The sequence below is a fragment of the Heteronotia binoei genome, chromosome 1 (assembly GCF_032191835.1).
Source record: "Heteronotia binoei isolate CCM8104 ecotype False Entrance Well chromosome 1, APGP_CSIRO_Hbin_v1, whole genome shotgun sequence".
Classification (NCBI taxonomy): domain Eukaryota; kingdom Metazoa; phylum Chordata; class Lepidosauria; order Squamata; family Gekkonidae; genus Heteronotia; species Heteronotia binoei.
The window spans coordinates 190,075,440-190,098,705 of NC_083223.1; positions in this window are offsets into that span (position 1 = coordinate 190,075,440).

Below are 23,266 nucleotides of genomic sequence, written 5' to 3' on the forward strand. Positions count from 1 at the left end.
TTAAAGCGGAATTTCTGGAAGTCATCTCCTGTATACATAGGTCCTGGATCTAGCTGAGCCTTAATTGCCCACCACTATAATTCCCCAACCTCTATTGAGGGCAATTCAGCTTACAGAAATAGGTGGGGAAAGCTTGGGCAGGATCCTGGTTGTCCGAATTCACACGAGTAGACATGTGTTTTCTGACAAACAGACGTGGGAGAATACTCTTCAGAAGTTTTTCCTAGTTAGGCTTTTTTTGAGTGATTGTGATCTGTGTGAGTGGCTCCAGAGAGCATTTCTATCTTGTGGGTGGGCTGCTCCCATTTCAAACGATTTAACGTGATCAATTAGCCGCATCAGCTATTCCACAAGGATTAGGCTTGTCTCAATCCGTGAGTATAGTCTGAATGCTGTGGGCCCCTCAGCAGCTGTGAGCAACCAGAAAGGTGGGGCCAGAAAGGTTACAGAGGGGGTTTGATTGGTGGGGCCCCACTGTAGCTACAGGCCTAGGACAGATACTGATGATTTCACCTGTCTGCCTTACTAGCTGTACAATTCACTCCAATCTGAGAACTGTCCTGCAGGGCCGAATCACAATTCTGATGTGAGCTTGCTTGCATTACCAACCGCTTAAGCAGCCCTCCACCTAACTCCTGATTAGAAAGGACTACAGTTGGGATAGAGCAGTCTGCTTCTATGCTTTCATACAGTGTAGCATCTGCAAAACTAGAACATCGATTCTGCTCTGATCTGCACTTGAGCAGCTGGGTCTTCAATAGCTCTAATCTATCTATGACCCATACCAAACCTTTAATGGCATAACAGTTGCAAATAAAAATACACAGAATATAAAAATTTAAACATTGGAGATAAAATCAAAATGAAACCGAGCTTACAGATGCATTCATACATGGTCAGATTTAAATTTAAGGATGTCAGCCAAATATTTTGCCACAGCCTCTCTAACCTCCCCCTCAGTATCGTTCAATAAATAATAACAGGGTGGCAGAATAGACAAATTTGGGGAGAAAGAAAGCTTGCAAAATAAATCTTTATGGAGATTATGATAAAAGGAACAATCAAGCAATATATGCTGAATTGAGTGGGGAATATTCGCTCCACAGGAACAGAGTCTGTCGCCTAAAGGGACTCAATGATATCTCCCTTGTAAAACTTTGGAGGGAAAAGCATTTAGTCTAGCCAACATAAATGCCCTGCGATGACTTGGAATGGTTAAGTTTGATAGATAATGGGGCATTTTGCCACAGAAAGCATAAAGACCTAAGGAAACTGGGGAGCAAATATAAGGGTCTGTTGGACATAGTTTCATTTCCTCCAACTCCAACAGTCTCAGTTTAATACATCTGAAGATATATGACTCATCAGAAGTAAAAAAAATCATCAACCTCTATCCCCAACTGGTTAAGTTTGGACATAAGAACTGCTGACCAGGATGAAATATATGGGTCTCTTTTCATACAATCAAGAAGGCTGTTAGGATCTGTTCTAAAGTGAATTTTGAGCCAGAATTTAAACACTGCAATCCAGGCTTTTGTCTCCACCAAAGACTGACCCACTTCAGAGCAGAGAGCAAAGTAGGACACACATTTTAGCATACCAAGAATTTGTCTAAAGAATGAGGCTTGAATGCCCTCCACTTTCCTGGTAAATGGTGAGACCTATATAGGCATACCATAGAGAATTTGGGCTAGCATTTTAGCTTTGAACACCTTAATTGCTGCCAGAACTAATTGGTTGCCCCTTGCAAAGAAAAAATGTTTAATTTGAGCAACCGAACATTTAGCCAAGTTGACAGTGTTGTTACAATGTGAAACCCAGCTTAACTTGTGATTAAAAGTGATCCCCAAGTATTTAAAAAAATTTGTTTGCTCAGTTGTTGAGTTGCCAATAAACCATTTCAGTGGGCGCCAGCAATTTGAAAAGACAACTACTTTAGGTTTGGCATAATTGATAGAGAGTGAATTACAATTACAGCAGTCCTAGAAGGCATTCGAATACCTTTGCAGGCCCACACTTATGCAAGAGAGGTTGGTAGTATCATCAGCATAAAGTAATAAGGGGACCGCTCCACCTGCTGGTTTAGCTGGATGACCATTAATAGGGTTCAAAAATTGTACCAGGTCAGTTAAAAATAAATTAAAAAGATGCGGGGCCAGCACACAACCTTGTTTAACCCCATTTAACACTGGGATTTTGCTAGTCAAGTCACCACTAGAAGAAAACTTTACTTGGCAAAAAGTATTAGAATGAAGTTTTTTTCAAGAGAAACAGCAGATGAGGGTCCATTCCCAGGTAACCTAGCTTAATCCATAGTTGGGCTCTATCTATTGAATTAAATGCGCCCTTCAAGTCGATGAGGGCAGCATATAATTTTTTTGTCCCGGTATGCATATATTTTTCAGCAAGGAAGGCCTATCTATGACCCATTGCTGTTCCCTCTCAGGGAGTTCTACAAATGCATCTTGGATTCCCTCTTCCATTGGAGCCACATATGATAGCAGATCTGATAAATAAGGTGCAGATTTATTGTTTGCAGAGACTTGGCGAACAGCAGAGCCTTTCTGGTTGACCGCACTCATTTCTGCCCTTGCGTGCTTCTTAGGACTCATATGTGATCTAAGCTGGTGACTTTCTTCTTCATATCTCACTTCCGGGCAGAGAGGGGCCAAAGTAGTGTTCTTATAAACACGTGTTGGAGAAATCCCCTTGGACCTCAAATGCCCTTTATTTCTAAGAAGGATTGAGGGGATTTCTGCAGTACTGAAGGATTGTATAACTATCAAAAATTTCAGGTTTTCTCGGCTGGTAACATCATTAGGGTTTGTAGAATCTTTCGGGATCAAGTGCCATGTTCTACTGGAGAAAGTTTTTCTTCCAGACGTTTCGTTCTCAGCTGTGGAGAACATCCTCAGTGGCGTTGCAGCCGGAGCAGGCGCTCAGACCTTCTTGGCTGCTGTGCATTGAGTGGGGCCAGGGCTGCTGGAGAGCTGCTATTTCTAGGCTGGAGGGGGTGTGATGAAAGGGCAATTAGTTTGTGGATGTGCCCATTGTGCCCAGCACTGCAAAACACCCTACAGACTATAAATTGCAGAAAGTCTCAGAACAACCAGCAAATTCCACAGAACAATCAGCACAGTTAACAACCATCTTCCTTATCTTCAAACCCCTTCCAACCCTCCCAGCAATTAACACGGAACAATGGTCACATTCAACAGCCAGTTTCCTTATCACTACCCTTCCAGGAAGCCCCACCAAACAATGGGCACATCCACAAACTAATTGCCCTTTCATCACACCCCCTCCAGCCTAGAAATAGCAGCTCTCCAGCAGCCCTGGCCCCACTCAATGCACAGCAGCCAAGAAGGTCTGAGTGCCTGCTCTGGCTGCAATGCCACTGAGGATGTTCTCCGCAGCTGAGAACGAAACGTCTGGAAGGAAAACTTTCTCCAGTAGAACACGGCCCTTGATCCCGAAAGATTCTACAAACCCTAATGATTGTATAACTCTCTGTGTCTGATGCATTCTGGGCAACAGTTCTAGATCTTTTAAGTCAAGTGTCCTTAGTTGGTTGCCCAATGAGGCCATTAAGTGCTTTTTTAGCAGCATTTTTGAGTTCCAAGGGGGGATACTTCCATTATATTTACAGAGAGTCAAATTAACCTTGGTAGGTAATAGTACTAGCTGATAGTTCCTCTCACAATTATTCACCCCTAGCTGTTGTGAACCAGTTGTAGCTATTAGCTCCTTGTCTCTGGTAGGCATGTCCTCTGGAAGAAGAGGGGATTGCTGTGTAACCACCTTGGCCTCTCCATTCTTAAGAACTTCAGTCTTCCTATCAGAGATATTTGTTAGGATGCTACTCATGGAGTCCATTTTATAGTGCAGCAGACGGATCGTTTTACAAAGGTGGTCAATAGTTCTAGCAGTCAGTTGTAAAATCTCAGAAAGCCCAGCCCCAGCACCCACGTTTTCAGTACCTTTAAGATGGTCTGGCTGGTTCTCACCCAGAGCAAAGCTCCCAGCTTCAGCTTCCAACTCAGGGAGTGATTCATTTAAATCAGTAGCAATTTCTGTGGGGTCAGCTAAATTTTCCAGCACCGTATACCGGTTGCAGGTAGGAATCTGACATGGGTAGAAATCATTAATCTTCAGTTGTTTGGAAGAGGGTGTGGCACAGTCCTCTTCCTCTCTCCCACGATTAAATGTTTTCATGGTTAAGGTTAGTATGCCCCAAAACCTTAGGAAGCTCAAAGACCTGCTACAAAATGTATCCAGCATTGAGAAACTTTTTTTCACCAAAAAAGCGAGGTCAGCAATCAAATACTTCACTGTAGCAGCAGCGGATTTCTGTTGATTAGCAGAGCTGGCGTGGGAGGGAACCTTATCTCCTCTTTGAGTTGTCAGTTGTAAAAAATTCAGTTTCCAGCTTTACTCTACTCAGCCAGAGCACCTAGGTAGTTAATCTTAAAATAATAAATAAGCTTCAGAAAAGAATTTAAAATTAATAAAACAGTTGGTGAGCAGAGAAGAGACTGAGGACCAACATCGGAACCCAGAAGTCCCCCATCTGGCACAAATCAAAAGTCTTCAGTGTCCTTTACTAGCATCTCTGGAATATAGGGTTCCCAAGTCCAACCCCAAAAATATCTGGGGACTTTGGGGGTGCAGCCAGGAGACTTTGGGGGTGGAGCCAGGAGACACTGGGGTGGAGCTAGGGGGGAGGGGGGAAACGGCGAGCCGCCCCGTCTCGGAGCATGCGATGCCGCTGCGCAGCTGACGCCTCTTCTCTGCTCGCCGTGGCTGCTCCTCTGAGATGGGCTCAGGCTGAGCCCATCTCGGAGGAGCAGCCACGGCGAGCGGAGAAGAGGCGGCAGCGGCGCGGCGGCCTCTTCTCCGCTCGCTGTGGCTGCTCCTCCGAGATGGGTTCAGCCTGAGCCCATCTCGGAGGAGCAGCCACGGCGAGCAGAGAAGAGGCCGCCGCGCCGCTGCCGCCTCGCCCGCTCCGCCTCTGGGGTGGAAGCGGAGGGGGGGGTGGAGGCGGGCCAGGGGCATGGCAAGCCGCGAGTCCGGGTCCTAGAAGGGCTCGGATTCGCGGCTCGCCATGCTCCTGGCCTGCCTCGCCCTCCCCTGCGCTGCTGCCGCCTCTTGGCTGCTCCTCTGAGATGGGCTCAGCCTGGGCTCATCTCGGAGGAGCAGCTGCGGTGGGAAAAGAGGGGGCAGCAGCGGCGCGGCGGCCTCACCGGCTCCGGGATGCGGCGGCTGGCCATGCTCCCCGGCGCCATTTCCACCCCCTCCCCCCGCTTCCGTTTTTTGGGGGAGCGGGCGAAGAGGGTGGAAATCCTGGGGTCCCCCGCCAGGGCAGGAGGGTTAGGAAGCCTACTGGAATACTAGTGCATTTGGTGCAAAGAGATTTGGATCTGCAGCCAGCATGGTCAGGCAGGCCCATAGCCAAATAATTTTAATTGAGGGGGGGGCACAAAAAAATTTGGGGTGGAGGGGCCCCCCTCTGGCGGCACCCACACTCTCTGCCACCACTTTCCTGGTGGCCCCAGATCTCCCCATTGTTCTGGCGGCCCCGCCCCATTGCGAGAGGCTAGTAGCCAGAGCCAGCACTTCTGTGACATCATGTCGAAAGGAGATGGGCCAGGACTGGAGGTTCCCTTCTGCTGGCACCAGCCCAGGCCAAGTGCCCCAGCCACCAAGTTCAACACCTGCTCCGTCCCTCCAGGAGCCCCGCCGGCCGGTGCGTCCCACACCGGAGGCAGCTCGGTGCTTGCAGAGCCTGGCGTTTGCAGGGCATCACCCCATCCGGGTGGCTCCTGCAGGTGCGCCGGAGGAAGGAGGTGGGGGGGAGATCGGGAGCTGTGCCCTGGCCACAGCCGCCACTGCCGCTCCCTCTCACCGCAGTCCCCTCCTCCTGCTCCCGTGCAGGTGCAGCCAAGGCTAGCGCCCCAGCAACACTCCCGGGCCGGGCCAGCTCACCACTCCACACTCTGCCCTTTCTTCCCCTCCCAGGTAACTCCTCCTCGGGCCTGCAGACCACATTGGTTCCCGCAAGGCGGTATTTGCATCTCAATGGCTCGCTCTCTTCCCGCCTCCTCTCCCCCCTCTCTCTGCACCCACGTGTAACTTTGCAAAGAGTTCACCCTTCCCAGACAATCCCCCACCGCCCCGGGAAGGAGCCAGACGACGCAAAGCGGAGCCACTTCCCAGCAGGCACGCAATGGGCCGGCCCCCCCTCAATCTCTCCAAGCCCTGCGCCCCTCCACACCGGCCAGGTTCTGCTAGAGCCTCTGGGCTGGGGCCCGCTCCCCCACTCCTCACCTCTGTCCCCAGGGTTCTTTCTACCTGTCTGGCCCTCCTCAGCTATGGCTGCTTCAGCCGATGGCACGGCGCAGCTTTTCCCACGGCTTTTTCCTGCGGGGGAAGCGCCCATTCTTTACTGCTTCAGCGGGTGGGTGAGTGGGTGGGAGGGAGGGAGGGAGGGGGAGGCACCCGTGGAGTGGGGTGGGAGCCACCAGAGCTGCAGGGAGATCCGGGGCCACCAGAAAAGTGGCGGCGGAGAGAGCTGGCTGGGGAAAGGAGGGGCCATAAATGTCCAAGGGGGGGTGGGGGGGCATCCCCCCCCCCCCGTGGCTATGGGCTTGTGGTCAGGGATTTCTTTCCATTTCTTCTCTTGGCAGCAAACACAGTTTGGTGGGGGGGCGGTGAGGAAAAACGGTGCTTTTCTGTGCCAATCTGTCTTTTCTCTTCACTCTGTGTGTGTATAGTGCAGGGCTATACAGAAGTTATTTGTTTGTTTTGGGGAGGGAATTACTGGTGGCCCCCTACCCTCCCCCATCAAAAACTGTGTCTTTGGGCCCCACCAAACTTTAAATCCTTTTGTCTGTACTGTTGTTGTCTATTGTCTAGATTGCTAGTCTCACAGGGAACTTCCTTGCTTCTGGTTGCTTCCTTCTCTTTCTGTTTATGTACTGTGTTTTAGATCTTCATGAGGGCAGCATGCATTCTCTGAATCTCTCTCTACCCTAGTGTAGCTGGATAGCTAGATATCCCTCCTTTTTAATCTCAGTACGAATTTCTCCAACAATAAAGAGTACCCATTCCTTTTCTAAAGCAACAAGCCTTGTGGATTTTTTTCCAGCCTTGCTAACAATTATTACATTAGAAATGCCAACCATGACCAAGGGAAAATATGTGAAGATTCAGTGTAGGACAGAGTGGTTAGCCTTCTCTCCTTCCTATAATAATCTCTAATATCTTTGGGCCAAAAATTCCTTTCTCCTTCTTTTTTGGGAAAGAACCATGGAACACCTAAAGAACTAGACCATGGGACACCTAAACTGGTAGCTATGCATTACTTATAATTTAGGGGAATTTAGATTATATTAGTTTTTAACTTGGTGGGTTGGAGATAATTTCGTGATACAGCTTTATATTCACTGAAATGTCATGCGGCTAAATTGCTCTTTCTAGTTGCTTTGGCAGAGATTCATTATAAGCATTATTTTCCACCATCCTCTGATGTGTCTTTTATTTCCTGTGAGTATTATTCATGCATTTTATGTTCTTTGTTCCTATTTGCTTAGTCATTTCATTAATCTACACTGTACTTTATATTTCCCATGTTAATAAACTGGTATAATCCATGTCTTCATACTTGTTAAGCATTGTCTACTGAATATATAGAAAATTACAGCGAAAGAAAGAAAGAAAGAAAGAAAGAAAGAAGAAGAAAGAAAGAAAGAAAGAAAGAAAGAAAGAAAGAAAGAAAGAAAGAAAGAAAGAAAGAAAGAAAGAAAGAAAGAAAGAAAGAAAGAAAGAAAGAAAGAAAGAAAGAAAGCTCACTGAATCCTACCTGGTCTGTGTGCTTCCTCCCTTCCTCTACCAAGTCCCTGATCCCAAATCACAGCTTGCTGTATGGTTGCAAACTCTAGATTGGGATATCACTGGAGATTTGGAGCAGGAGTCTAGGAATGGTCAGGTTTGGGGCCACCAATACAGCCCGTTTCTCCAGGGGAAGTTGGTAACTGATCCCTGTAGTCTGGGTATCAATTGTAATTTCAAGAGCTCTTCAGTCCCCACATGCAGAATGGCAACACTAGTTTGTCCTGACCCTTGGTTTGGGAAAGGTGAGGAACCCAAATGCATGTTAATGCTTATGGTTCCCCGATGGTTGCCAATTCCAGCATGGGCAGTTCCTGGAGATTTGGGGAAAAGAGGCTGGTAGGGTTGCCAAGCCATATGAATCAGTGGAAGCTTGGGGGCACGGACAGAGACAGCATGCTGCATGTTGTGTGCCACAACATCACTTCCAGCAAAACCTGGAAGTGATGTTTAGCTCTAGAAATCCTTGGAATCTCTATGGTAAAATGTCACAGTGCATGCAACGCTGAATTTTTTTTAAAAAACTCCTACCACAACATGGGAGGCCTGGCAACCCTGTAGCCTGAGAACGGAATTTGGGGAGATCAGCAGGCATGTTGCCACCCACCAAAGCTGCCATTTTCTACCTGGGAACAGATCTATGTAGTCTGGAGATCACTTTTAAAAATTCAATTCAGCCATGTTTACATATATGAAATCACAGAATTTGCTGTGAGGAAGCAGGAAAAAAACTCACTTCCCTCAGCATTGAGCCTGTGGCAAATCGCATGCCTGGAAATGGCCAATGATGCTTCTAAATCAGCATTGCCTGTACTTGATATTGCCTTCCCTATCATTCCTCCATTTGTGAATAGGGCTGCCAGGTTCAACTCAAGAAATATCTGGGGACTTTGGGGGTGGAGCAAGAAGCAAAGGTGTGACAAGCATGACTGTACTCCAAAGGAGTTCTGGCCATCACATTTAAAGGGACTGCACACCTTTTAAATGCCTTCCTTTCATTTGGAAATAATGGATAGGGGCACCACATTTTGGGGCTCATAAAACTGGACCCCCTGGTCCAATCTTTTTGAAACTTGGAGGGTGTTTTGAGGAGAGGCACTGGATGCTATGCTGATAATATGGTGCCTCTCTCTCAAAAATAGCCCCCAGAGCCCCTGATACCCATGGATCAATTCTCCATTATACCCTATGGGGATCTGTCTCCATAGAGTATAATGGAATGCCCAGGCCAGCAGACATTTCCCTCTCCCCTCCACACTTTCTGATTACCATGAAGTTGAGGGAGGGCTTCCAAACTGGGAGATCCCCTGCCCCCAATTGGGGATTCGCAACCCTACTTGTGAATAAGCAGGTTTTTTCCACCAGATGACTGAGTTCTTTCTTCCAACAGAACATGACCCTAAGAAAACTCTGTATGTCCCACTGTGCTATTAGTTTTATCTCTGTTGGAACATTGTTATAAACCTTGGGAAATGTTCCTATTAACTTCCATTGACTACAAGGGCATATAACTGGCTGGAACTAGCTTGTAATTAACTGATATGGCAGATTCCAGGTTACAGTGCCTCCTGTTACATATAGATCTGGGCTTTGTTATCCACAGAATGGTAGGCAGATAGAGAGAAGAGTTCTATTGAGCTTGTGCCTTGATCAGCAAAAAGAGATACAATAGCTGGAGGTGACTCTGCATCATCTTGGATGGCTTCCATATGTATTGATAAAAACCAAGTTGTTTTTCAAATGAAAGTGCTGATGAGGCAAAAGAGAGTACCAAAGGCAGACTCATAATTGCAGCAGATAACTGGGTTTTTGTTCATAAGCAAGATTCTTTTGTTCCTGCCGCCAGAATTCTGAGGTTATGTTTCCATTTCTGCTAGCAAGACCCTGAAAAAGCTAATTAATCTTCTTTTCTAGAGATCTCTTATGATCATGCTGATCCTAATGGCTGAGAGCCAAGACTGAATCTCTCATTGTGGCCTTGTTTGCATTAAATAAATATTATACAGCCTTTTCAATAAAAAAGTATGGAGTAGAGTCACCAACAATAATAAGCAGAAAGTCTGTAGGTAGAATTTTTCCTGCTTTCCAGATAATAAGATGAGGAAAGCATCACCTGCTGAATCATGCATCTGCAAAAGGCCCAGAAGAACTGCTAAAATACACCCTGCGATCCTTGTGTGGATTGTACCACTTGAAACACCTGAAGATAAGAATTTATTCCATACTCTGGAACTATTGAATTATAAGGATTGGAGTTACCCAGGAAGACAGTGGGGGAGAGGTGCCACTCTGCTCTTTCAATTCTCCACTTGCATCATGCTTCAATTGCAGTATGAGGGAAACAGAAATGCAAAAGTGCTAAAGCAGTTTAATGGGATATTGATAAATATGACCAGCCCCCTCCCCTTTTTTGTGTGTGCGAATAGTGGTGAGTATCAGCACTGGGGCGGGGGATCTCACAAGTCCTGAAGGGCGAATTGGTGGAAATCAGTCTTATATATAAAGCACTGAATATGACTACTTGAAGGCCAATGGTATTCCATAGGCGGCATGTGTTGAGGGTTTGGGCTGGAGCCTAACCCTTTACGCTGCCCCCCCCCCCCTTCAGCATCCACATCCACAGCAGCATCTCCATTTCCCAACTTCTACTACCCTATTCACCACTATAGGTCCTGCACTACCATCAGCAGCCACACCCAGTCAGACATAACAAGGCTGACTATAGACATCTAGAACCAGGGGAAACCTGAGGGGGAGCAAAGCATAGCTCAGTGTATAAGAAGATAGTGTTTTTCCCCTAGGTTGATGAAAAGAGTTGTAACAGTGATGGCAAGGTCTTCCTGAGCTCCATGCCCACCCCATCACACCTTCTAGTAGCAGTGACTGAACTGATTTTAGTCATGGCATGGGTTGTGAGTGATCAGCAAGGCATTTTAAAAAAATAATTGTTGGATGGTGCTATGATTGAAGAAACCTAGGGAGGTAGATTAGGAATCTGAGATAATTTCTACTGTTTTCCCTCCCCTTCTCCTGCACACACAAATTTTTATTGTCTCTTCTTGAGAAGGGTTCAATATTTTGTGGTTTGGTGGATAAGACAAAGATTGCAACAAGTTTGGTCAGTACATCAATGTACAGCAGAACCCATCTTCCACTAAATTTTAATGTATTTTTCTCCTAATGACAAACTATATGTATGTTGCATGTTTAAAGGTGGGTTAGTTGGATGGAAAAAAAAATAATTCCTTCCTTTTGGCCCACATTCATAGCCATAGAGTCATTGACAGACACTCCCACATTTTGACATACTACTGTTTTGTTGCTTTTGCATGCTCATGCTACTCAGATAAAAGGTTTGCTCAATTTGTCAATTTTACTATTTTAAATCACTGCCTACCAGGTAATTTTACTTCACAGTCATTGGTTCTTAAATCTGTACCATTTTGCATTCTGGGCCACTGCCTACCAGCTATGTATGGCTCTGCTCACTGTGCCAGATTCCTCGTCTGATGAAGTGTGCTTAGAGAGCACACGAAAGCTTACATTCTGAATAAAACTAAGTTGGTCTTAAAGGTGCAATCTAGGGGTCCCAACCCTCCCGCCCTGGCGGGGGACCCCAGGATTTCCACCCTCTTCCCCCGCTCCCCAAAAAAACGGAAGCGGGGGGAGAGGGGGGAAACCGCGCCAAGGAGGCACCTTGCGCGGCGGCCGGGATGATCCACGAGCTGCTGCTGGCCCTGCGGGGCTACACGGGCGGCCTCTTCGGCGGCTCCGGCCTGCAGGTGGCTGGGCTGGGCTGGGCGTGGCAAGAGGTGGGCTGGGCGTGGCTGTGTGGGCTGGGCCTGATGGCTCCCCCCCCCGCTCAGGTGTGCCCGGAGCTGCCCTTCCTGCACCTCAGCGAGAGCGGCCTGCTAGCCCGCGTGTGCCGCCTGGGCGCCTGCTACATCCGCTTCAGCGACTTCATCGAGCACTGTGCCGAGAACCTCCAGCCCTAGCAGCAGCCCCTGCTCCTGCCCCCCACCGTCCCCCACCTCCAGCAGCAGCAGGTGAGCCCCCCCGCAGAACCTCCCTGCCCAAGCACCAGCCTCCGCCTCCCTCTCTGCACCTGCAGCAACATCCCTACCATCATAACTGCAGCAGGTGAGCTTTTGGCCTTGCTCCCCCCCTTCGGCGGCTCCCGCGGGGAGGAAGGAGCGTCTGGGCTGGGCTGGGCTCCGAGCCCCCTTCAGCCGCGGAGAAGGAGGCGCCGAGAGCGGTTCGAGCGCGTCCCCGCCAGCCTCGCTGCTGCTGACCAACTGCTGCTGCTGCTTCCGGATGGCTGGCGTTCCTGCGGGCTGGCGGGCGGCTCAGTCCTCCTTTCTTCCATCCGGCAGGCGAAGGGGACGAGGGAGAGAAGAGGCGAGAGAGAAGGAGCGGGGCGGCTCGGCAGCGCCGCCTTATCCGGGCCAGAGGCAGAGCCGGCCGCGGGCAGCCAGCCTCGTCACGCATGTGTGCGTCAGGGGATGAAATAAACAATAAACAGGGCCCGGTGAGTGGCAGTGGGGTGCTGTGGGGCAGCAGGCTGGTTGGCAGGGCTGGCCGCTTTTGGCCTTGCTCCCTCCCCCTCCGGTGGCTCCTGCGGGGAGGAGGGGGCATCTGGGCCGTCTCTTTAAATTCAGTTATGCTTGCCACACCCTTGCTCCTGGCTCCGCCCCAATGTCTCCTGGCTCCACCCCCAAAGTCTCCTGGCTCCACCCCCAAAGTCCCCAGATATTTCTTGTATTGGACTTGGCAACCCTAGTGCAATCGACTCCTATTTTGTTCTACTATTTCAGACCAACACGGTTGCCTACATAGATCTATCTGCTTTAAAACAGTTACAGTTTTACATACCCACAGCTTTATTGAACTGACATGGTGTTTTTGTGAGACAGAGAAAGAATGGTTTCTTTTGGAATTCCTCTTTCAACCCAAGAATCACATGATACTGGCTTTCTTTGTGCCTCTTCACTAGCTTCTGAGCCATATATGTATCTATACTGTAGATGTCTGAGTCCTTTTACCTCCTTCAGCAAAGACTACCTACCTAACTAATTTCATGGGAGCTTTTCCTGTTTCTCTGTTGCTTCCCCCAACCCCTGTCTGAGATAACAGACTTTCCCTCCAATTAACAATCTCCCCTCCATTGCACAGCCTCTCATCGCCTTATGCTGCTTAGTATCTGCTTATTCACCCAGTAGACAGGGATTTTCTGGGAAACCTGTCCTGCTCCCCCCCCAGCAGCTGGACAATATTAACAACTGGATGGTTCAGTAATCAGATATTTGTGTTGATAGGTAAGGAGTGAAGGAACTCTGTTTACAACTTTCCTTTTGTGACCAGGCTCAAGGCTTAAATTATCTTTTATATGTTAACAATCTGCCAATGGATGTGGCTAAATCCAGAAAGACTGATCAGAGAATTCAGACTGTATTGTAGAGTACCACCCTTGGTAACAACCTGCAATGCTCCTTTTTTCTGGCATGGCTCTTATGCCTATAAGAAAAGGAGCACAATAAGCGAACATTTCTTTGCTCATCCCTATATTGGAAAACGCTTCGCCTTGAATTTCAGTCTGTAGTTCAAATGTCAAAAACAGAAAAGAAATACCAGCAAATTGAAGTAAGCTTAATTACTATGTCTTATGTGAGATGTGGGAAAGGATAAAAGGCAGATAGCCCTCCTTCACTATCAAAATATAGTACAGCAGACAGCCATTTGAAGGAGGAATAAATGGAATAGCTGAATTTAGCAAGCTTGCTGGTTTAGTTTGATTTCACTTCCTTCTGTGCATCCAGCAGTCTTTACATTCACATTATTTTCTGGTTACTCATGCAGATTTTTCCCCCTCTGCAACATAACAGATTTTTCAATCCTATTTGTGTCAAATTATCAACAAGTGTGTAAGTGAATGATGCATGCTGTGAGTATAAATTGAATATAAGTTATTTACATATATGTGTGTGTGTGTATATATGTATATATATATATATATATATATATATATATATATATATATATATATATATATATATATATAGAGAGAGAGAGAGAGAGAGAGAGAGAGAGAGAGAGAGAGAGAGAGAGAGAGAGAGAGAGAGAGAGAGAGAGAGAGAGTCCCATGGTGCAGAGTGGTAAAGCTGCAGTACTGCAGTCTGAACTCTCTGTTCATGACCTGAGTTCGATCCCGGCGGAAGCTGGTTTCAGGTAGCCCTCTCAGGTTGACTCAGCCGTCCATCCCTCTGAGGTCAGTAAAATGAGTAACCAGCTTGCTGGGGGGGAAGTGTAGATGACTGGGGAAGGCGATGGCAAACCACCCCATAAAAAAGTCTGCCATGAAATCGTTGCGAAAGCAACATCACCCCAGAGTCGGAAACGACTTGTGCTTGGACAGGGGACTACCTTTATCTTTATCTATCTATCTATCTATCTATCTATCTATCTATCTATCTATCTATCTATCTATCTATCTATCTATCTATCTATCTATCTATCTATCTATCTATCTATCTATCTATCTAAATGAAACAAACACATGATTGTTACCAGCAGCCAAAGTGTGTGGACTAAAACCATCCACAATGACACCACATCAAAGCAAAAAAGAAAGAAAAGAACATATATTTCCATCTCTAATCAGGAAAGGGACTCAAAGTTATTGACTAATAATTGGGATTAATCCATATCTTCAAGCAGATGAAAACAGAAGGGAACAGAACTAGAGTTCATAGAAATTCAGTCCAAAATATGATAAATACTTCCTTTCAGATGAACCACTGATGATGATAGTGCATCTTAGTCATCTGCCTTGAAATCTGTTTGTTTAATACACATGCATGACTCGTAATTCTTAATCAGAAGCTACTAATCCATATTTTGTATTTTTTACTAAAAGATTTTTCTCACATATAGTGTACTACAAGTGGGGGACCCAGGTGGACTTGTGATGGTGGTTTCCCTTCGTCTAATACCTCAGAGGTACAGGATTCCAAGGTTGAGGGCATCCTGGGTGGCTTCTCCCAGGTGGGTGTGACTTCTATTGTAACTCAGCATGCCTGGACACTTAGGGAGCTCGATATTTCCTTTTGCATTAAAATTAGGTTGTGTATCAACTGGAGCCCAAGCATTTTCCATCACGGGGTCTGGCTGTGTGGAATGGGCTCCCTGAAGAGGTGACAGGGGCCCCTCCTTTGAGGTCTTCAGGAGGCACTTCAAGCCTGCCTGTTTGCCAGGGTTTTTGAGGGGCTTTGAGCAGCAGGCACTTTTTAAGGAGAAGGATTTGGGGATTGTTATCTTTCATTTTAGCAGGGGATGTTTTAACTATTTTTTTTTAACTTTAACCTATAACAAAGGACAATGCTGAATGGGTAAAGTGAAGTAATTGCATTCCAATTTGGAAGAAAACAAACTGTTCATGAAGCCCGAGGGTATCGTCTGCAATGTGTGACTTAATTTTGGTCCCCAACAGAGGAGTTACTGAGCATCTTTGATTTACTGTTTCCATGGGTGCAATCACATGAAAGATTCGGCCCAACCTAACTACACCTCCCCTCCAGATTTAATGTGCACAGTCACATGCGCACATCTGCTCCTGAGTCTTGCCCATACTTACCTCATTTTAGGGCAGGCTGGAACCAGATTAAATAGCTATCAGGAACTTCCCGGTAGCAAATCTTCCCGGCACATTTTGCAGCTGTCTGAACGGCTGGGGCATCCAATGCAAGTGTTCTGCATGAACAGGAACAGTGTGAATGCTCTTCTAGATGACCTCCAGGGTCATCTAGTCCAACCCCCTGCACAATGCAAGAAACCCACAAATACCTACCCCAAATTCACAGGATCTTCATCACTGACAGATGGCCATCTAGCCTCTGTTTAAAAACCTCCAAGGAAGGAGAGCCCACCACCTCCCAAGGAAGCCTGTTCCACTGAGGAATCGCTCTATCAGGAAGTTCTTCCTAAAGTTGAGCTGGAAACTCTTTTGATTTAATTTCAACCCACTGGTTCTGGTCCTACATTCTGGGGCCACAGAAAACAATTCCACACCATCCACTATATGACAGCCCTTCAAGTACTTGAAGATGGTGATCATATCACCTCTCAACCACCTCCTCTCCAGGCTAAACACACTCAGCTCCTTCAACCTTTCCTCACAGGACTTGGTCTCCAGACCCCTCACCATCTTCGTCGCCCTCCTCTGGACCCGTTTCAGCTTGTCTATATCCTTCTTAAAATGTGGTGCCCAAAACTGAACACAATACTCCAGGTGAGGTCTTACCAGAGCAAAGTGATACTATCACATCATGTGATCTGGACTCTATACTTCTGTTGATACAGCCCAAATTGCACTTGCCTTTTTAGCCACCGCATCACACTGTTGACTCCTGTTCAGCGTGTGATCCACTAAGACCCCTAGATCCTTTTGCACAAGACAAGTCTCCCGCATCCTATAACCATGCATGGAATTTTTCCTACCGAAATGCAGAACTTTACATTTATCCCTGTTAAAATTTGTTTTATCGGTTTTAGCCCAGTTTTCCAGCCTGTCAAGGTCATCCTGTATCCTGTTTCCGTCTTCTAGTGTATTTGCAACCCCTCCCCATTTATTATCACTGGCAAATTTAATAAGCATTCCCTCTATTCCTTCATCCAAATCATGCTTTTATGTATAAAGAAAACAGTTTTGCTGAAAACAGTTTAGAAAAAGGCACTTGGGATGTAAGAGCCCCATGGCACAGAGTGGTAAGCTGCATTACTGCAGTCCAAGCTCTGCTCATGACTTGAGTTGGATCCTGGCAGAAGCTGGGTTCAGGTAGCCACTAGCCAGCTCAAGGTTCACTCAGCCTTCCATCCTTCTGAGGTCAGTAAAATGAGAACCCAGCTTGCTGTGGGTAAAGTGTAGATGACTGGGGAAGGCAATGGCAAACCACCCCATAAAAAGTCTGCCATGAAAATGTCATGATTTGACATCACCCCAGAGTCAGAAACAACTGGTGCTTGCACAGGGGCCTACCTATGACCATGGGATTTTACCCAGCATAGTTCTAAGTTTATCAAAGTTTGCCTTTCTGAAGTCCAACCTATAAGTCTGACTATGTATAGCTTTTCCTTTCCCTAAGACTGAAAATTCCAAAATCACATGGTCACTACTGCCCAGGGTGCCCACTATTTCCACTTCTTCAATCAATTCTTCCTTGTTGGTGAGAATCAAACCCAGATAGCAGATCCCTTTGTTTCCTTCCTCATTTTCTGAAAAAGGAAGTTGTTAGCAAGACAAGTCAGGAATCTATTTGACTTTTCATTTTTAGCAGAGTTGGACTTCCAACAGATGTCCGGGTAATTGAAATCTCCCATAATCACTGTATCCCTTCTCTTGGAAAACTTTGCAATGTGTTGTAGAAGTATCTCATCCAAGTCCTCTGCCTGGCTTGGTGGTCTATAGCAGACCCCCACAATAATAGCACTGTTTTTTCTTACTCCTTTTATTTTTACCCAGAGACTCTCAACTGAGCTGCCATGTTCAGATTCACATATTTCCTCACAAGTATATACCTCCTTCACATATACTGCTACACCTCTGCCCTTTCTCATTTGCCTGTCCCTTTTAAATAAATTGTACCCCTGAATCCTAATATTCCAGTTGTGAGTGTCATCCCACCTAGTTTCAGTAAGGCCTATTATGTCATAGTCTCCTTCCCGTATTAGGACTTCCAGTTCCTCCTGTTTGTTTCCCATACTCTGTGCATTAGTGTAGAGACATCTGAATCCACATTTTATGCATCCTGAGGGTTTAGTTTCCATACAAACCTGCAAGTTCACATTACCTAGCATATGCGCCACTCTGCAAATCTTTAATGTTCTTATCCCCAGTTTCTGGCATCATATGAGGCTTTGAATTATTGTCTCAGTCCCCCATACAATTTAGTTTAAAGCCCTCCTTATTAGGTTAGCAAGGCTGTTACCAAACACCCTTTTCCCTACCGCCGTAAGGTGCAAACCATCTCCCAATAGAAGACCACCATCTCGAAAGTGTAAGCCATAGTCCAGAAATCCAACCCTTTCCTGACGACACCATCGACATAGCCAGTCATTTGTTTGAAGTATTCTTCTTTTTAGCCTTAAGCGACGGCCTTCAACAGGAAGAACTGATGAGAACACAACCTGTGCCCCCAGCTCCTTCACCTTCTGACCCAGAGCCACATAGTCTTTTCTAATACGTTCAGGGCTATGATGGGCAGTATCGTTTGTTGCCACATGGATCAGCAGGAAAAGATAGTAATCCATGGACTTGATAAGTCTTCCAATCCTTTCTGTCATTTGCTGGATGCGTGCAGACAGCAGACCTCTCAGGATGACAATTCTGGACAGCACTCTTTAGGCTCCACCCCTCTGAGCAAGGAGTCTCCAATCACCACCACCTTCCTCTTCTTATATTGGGAAGCAGAAGCTCCAGGCTTCTTATCCACAGGATCCTGAGAAACTCTCTTCAAGCTTCGTGGAGGCTGGAGAAGTAGCCCTTGTTCCAATGGTTCAGAGTCAGTTACTGTGAGGAGATCCTGGAACCTATTGCTGAGCAGCACAGGCTCAGAATATCTCCTGATTTTCTTTCTCCTTCGGGTTACATTTTTCCAGGAACCCTCCTCCAGTGTTGGGTTCTCTTCTAATTGCTGAGATACCACTTCCTCTCCCTCCTCTTGTCCTTTCAAGAGTGCCTCATGCATTCTGTCAAGAAAATCTTCACCTTCCTTTATACACTGCAGTGTGGACAATTGTGCCTCCAGTCCCCGTATCTTCTCCTCCATCAGGGCCACTAACTTACACTTGCTGCAAGTGTGATTGCTGCTACTCTCAGATAGAAATACAAACATCCCACAGTCATTACACGTCACTGCCTCTGCTCCCTCACCAGCCATGCTGCTGCAATCCATTTCAAAATTCTCTTTATCTTGACTTCCCTGTAAATTCCACTACCAACTGTTGCTTGAGACTACTCATGAGGAACTACCCACCTTCCTACAGAACCCCCAGGCTAGACCCCCAGAACAAGAGCCTTTTGGCTCTCACCCTTTGGCTCATGCCTCTGGCAAGGATGAGCCTTGCAATTTAAAGGCTCAAGCCCCCACCCACCTCTGACTCAACAGCCAGAGCAACAGCAGAGGGTGGGGTCAGTTACCCCAGGCAAACAAGCTCTCCTCACTCAGCAACAGCTACACAAAAGACACACAAAAGCAATCAGAAACCCCTCTCCAGCAGGCACCAAGCACTCACACAGTTCCCTCACACAGCAACTCTAGGTAATGCTCCCCAACAGTTTTAGAAAAGCAAATCTCACTCACTCACCTTACCAGCACCTCTGTTCTAGCTCTAGAAAGCATCTTCCTCTAATGCAGCTGAGCTACTTCTGCCTCTGGCAAGTAGGAACTTTGGTCAAGCCTCCACCCACCTCTTGCATGTGTGCAGCCTATGCTGATCCCAGCAGCAGGGCAGGGGCTGTGTGATTACTGCAGCTCACATCAAAGAAAACTGGTTGTTTCAAAGTTGGGATACTGCCATGTCAAATTCCCAGTGTGATCCCACCCCATGTGTTTCATCTCTTCTCAAGTAAACTGAGAACATCCTTGAAACAACTAGATGTTTTATGCTTTTCTTTTCTCCATTCCATCTTAACTATTTTATTGTATCCCACTGGCATATGCTGGTTCTTGGTTAATAACTGGATCACTACCAATTTTGACACAGCACTGTAGTCATTTTGCAAAAGTTTTTTACAATTCTTTAAAAAGGTCTTATCTCTAATTAATTAATTAATTAAGGAAAGATATTTATTGGGAGGGTTTTTACAATTAATGAGCTTTTAGATTAAATTAATTTGATTCTTAGCTAATGATTGAGAAGTTAGGGGGCTAATTAATTAAATAGCTATATAGTAATTGGCAGATTAGTTTAATTAGATCAGTTAATTAATTTATAAAAACAGATAGATCGGCGGGAAGGAGGGGTGAGAAGAAGAGGGTAGCTCTAAAGGTTCCATCGGACTAGGGAACATTAACAAGATGACTGGCCTAGGGATACCAGTACTCCTGGGGAGGGGAAGATACGACGGTGGGACGAGGCAGAGTTATAAGGGAAGGAGATCGAGACATAATAGTGCTCGACCCCCTTCCAGCCTCCGTCCCATCCCGACGGTGACAAGTAGTAAGGCCAGGCTGAATTACTCGCCTCCGTCACTGGTGTTATGCAATGCCAGGTCCATTAATAATAAGACCTCTGTCCTGCGAGAGTTTCTGACCGAGCAGGACATGGACCTGGCTTGCGTGACCGAGACCTGGGTGCGTGAAGGGGAGACGGTAGCTCTCTCCCAGACCATTCCCCCGGGATACTCGGTCTTCCACCAGTCACGGACTAGCGGGCGGGGGGGAGGGGTGGCACTTCTCATACGAGAGGCTTACTCCTTTAGGGCCCTTCTGGCCCCAGAGATTCCAGGCATAGAATGTGTTGGCCTGATGTGGGATGTTGGGGAGGGGTTGGCGATCTGGCTGGTGTACCGACCGCCTAACGCACCGACCAGCGCCTTACCGTCCCTGGTGGAGGCCGCGGCGGGCTGGGCGTTGGAGCACCCAAGGCTTCTGGTCTTGGGTGACTTCAATGTCCATGCTGACGACGCGGCCTCCAGCCAGGCGACGGACCTGGTGTCATCCATGGCGACACTAGGACTCTCCCAGGTTATTACAACGCCCACTCATCAGGCGGGACACATGTTAGACCTGGTCTTTGCGGCCGGAATACCAGTGACTGATATTGCAATGGAAGCAGCGCCATGGTCAGATCACTTTGCCCTTAAGGCTCGTATGGGAGTGTCACCCAAAACCTGTTTAGGCGGAGAGCGTATTTTAGCTCACCCGCGGAGCCAGATGGACCCGGAACGGTTCCTAACGGCCCTTCGGGACACCTGGCCTGCTGGCGACTCCCTGGATGATCTGGTAGAGTCCTGGAACGATGGGCTCTCCAGGGCCATCGAGGAGGTCGCACCCAAGCGCCCTCTGCGTTCCCGCCCGAAGCCGTCGCCCTGGTTCAACCAGGGGCTGCGGCAACAAAAGCGGGGACTCAGAAGGCTAGAGAGGCAATGGCGGCATACTCGAGACGAAGTGACCCGAACATCTTATAGAGAGAGTTTGAAGGCCTATGAGATGGCAATCAAAGCCGCAAAGAAAGCGTTCTTTGCGGCTAAGATTGCGTCCGCAACTTCACGCCCGGCCCAATTGTTCGACATAATTAGAGGACTTACAACACTGCCGCAAGGCAGACCAAATTCTATTGAATTGGAAATAGGCTGTGAGGCTTTTGCGAAATTTTTTGTGGATAAAATCGCGTCACTCCGCCCTGACTCCTCTGCCAATTTTGAGACAGTTAGCGAACTCGAGGCTCCGAGCCTGTCTTCGGATTATATGCTGGATGACTTCGACCCCCTCAGCCTGGAGGAAGTTGACAGGATCCTCTTAGCTGCTCGCCCAACTACCTGTAAATTGGACCCATGCCCTTCCTGGCTTATTAAATCTTGCCAGGGTGACCTTAGATATCCTATACGGGATATCATAAATAGATCCCTGAGGGAAGGGCACTTTCCAACGCCGCTCAAAGAGGCTGTGGTCCGTCCCCTCTTAAAGAAACCATCTTTAGACCCGGCCCAATTGGCACACTATCGGCCGGTCTCAAATTTGCCCTTTTTGGGCAAACTTATTGAGAGGGCAGTGGCGATGCAGCTGCAGACTTTCCTGGAGGATGCTTCCATCCTTGACCCATTTCAGTCCGGCTTTCGCCCGGGACATGGGACGGAGACGGTGCTGGTCGCCCTAGTGGATGACCTTCAACGGCATCTGGATCGGGGCGGCTCGGCGGTGCTGATGCTGTTAGACCTGTCGGCTGCGTTCGACACGGTCGACCATCGGCTACTGAAGGGTCGCCTCGCCGACGCAGGGATTCAGGGGTTGGCTTTACAGTGGCTTTCCTCTTTCCTTGAAGGTCGGGGACAAAGGGTCGCAGTTGGGGGGGAGCTGTCCCGGAGGTGCACACTTGACTGTGGTGTGCCCCAAGGGGCGGTTCTCTCCCCGATGTTATTTAACATCTATATGCGACCTCTTGCCCAGATTGCCCGAAGGTACGGGCTAGGGTGTCATCAGTATGCTGATGAGACCCAGCTCTATCTACTGATGGACGGCCAGCCGACCTGCGTCCCGGAAAATCTAGATCGGGCACTATATGCCGTGGCTGAATGGCTCAGACTGAGCGGGCTGAAGCTTAACCCTGCGAAGACAGAGGTCCTTTGCTTGGGTCGCCGCGGTCCGGAAAGGGGAATCCCCCTACCAGCCTTTGACGGTGCGCCGCTGATAGCGGCGGACAGGGTCAGGAGCTTGGGGGTGCTGTTGGAGCCTTCCTTAAAGATGGAGGCTCAGATAGCAGCCGCTGCCAAGTCTGCATTTTTTCACCTTAGGCGGGCAAGGCAGTTGGCACCCTTTTTGGAGCGCGACGACCTAGCAACAGTGATCCATGCCACGGTCACCTCGAGGTTAGACTACTGTAATGCCCTCTACATGGGGCTGCCCCTGTCCCGAACTCGGAAATTGCAGCTGGTGCAGAATGCCGCGGCCCGGCTGTTATTGGGTCTCCCAAAGTGGGAACACATTCAGCCGGGTCTTCGGACCCTGCACTGGCTTCCAGTAATATACCGAGTCCGGTACAAGGTGCTGGTTATCACCTTTAAAGCCCTATATGGCTTGGGACCTGTCTACCTGAAGGACCGTCTTTCCCCGCACGTTCCCCAGAGAGTACTGAGGTCGGGAACACAAAATCTCCTTACTATCCCTGGGCCGAAGGAAGCCCGTTTGAAATCCACCAGAGAAAGGGCTTTCTCTGTTATGGCCCCTACATGGTGGAATCAGCTGCCGGAAGAGGTGAGGGCCCTGCGGGACCTTGTACAGTTCCGCAGGGCCTGTAAGACGACCCTCTTCCGGCTAGCCTATACCTAGCTTGAGAATTTTAATGTAACTTGCCGGATTTCTTTCTTTTATATACAGTTGATATATTTATTAATATTTATTAATATTTATTGATAACCATGGTTTTATCTGTTTTTATCTGTTTTAAATGCTGATCCCTTTATATGTTTAAATACTGTAATTTTGTTGGATCTATCACTGGAAGCCGCCCTGAGCCACTTGTGGGAAGGGCGGGATATAAATCCCAAATAAATAAAAATAAAATAAATAAATAGTGAGAACAACAGGGTCTATGCTAAAATGGCCTTGCTCAGAAATCTCCTCATGTCTCCTGTTCATACATGATATCAAAATAGTTTGAAGAA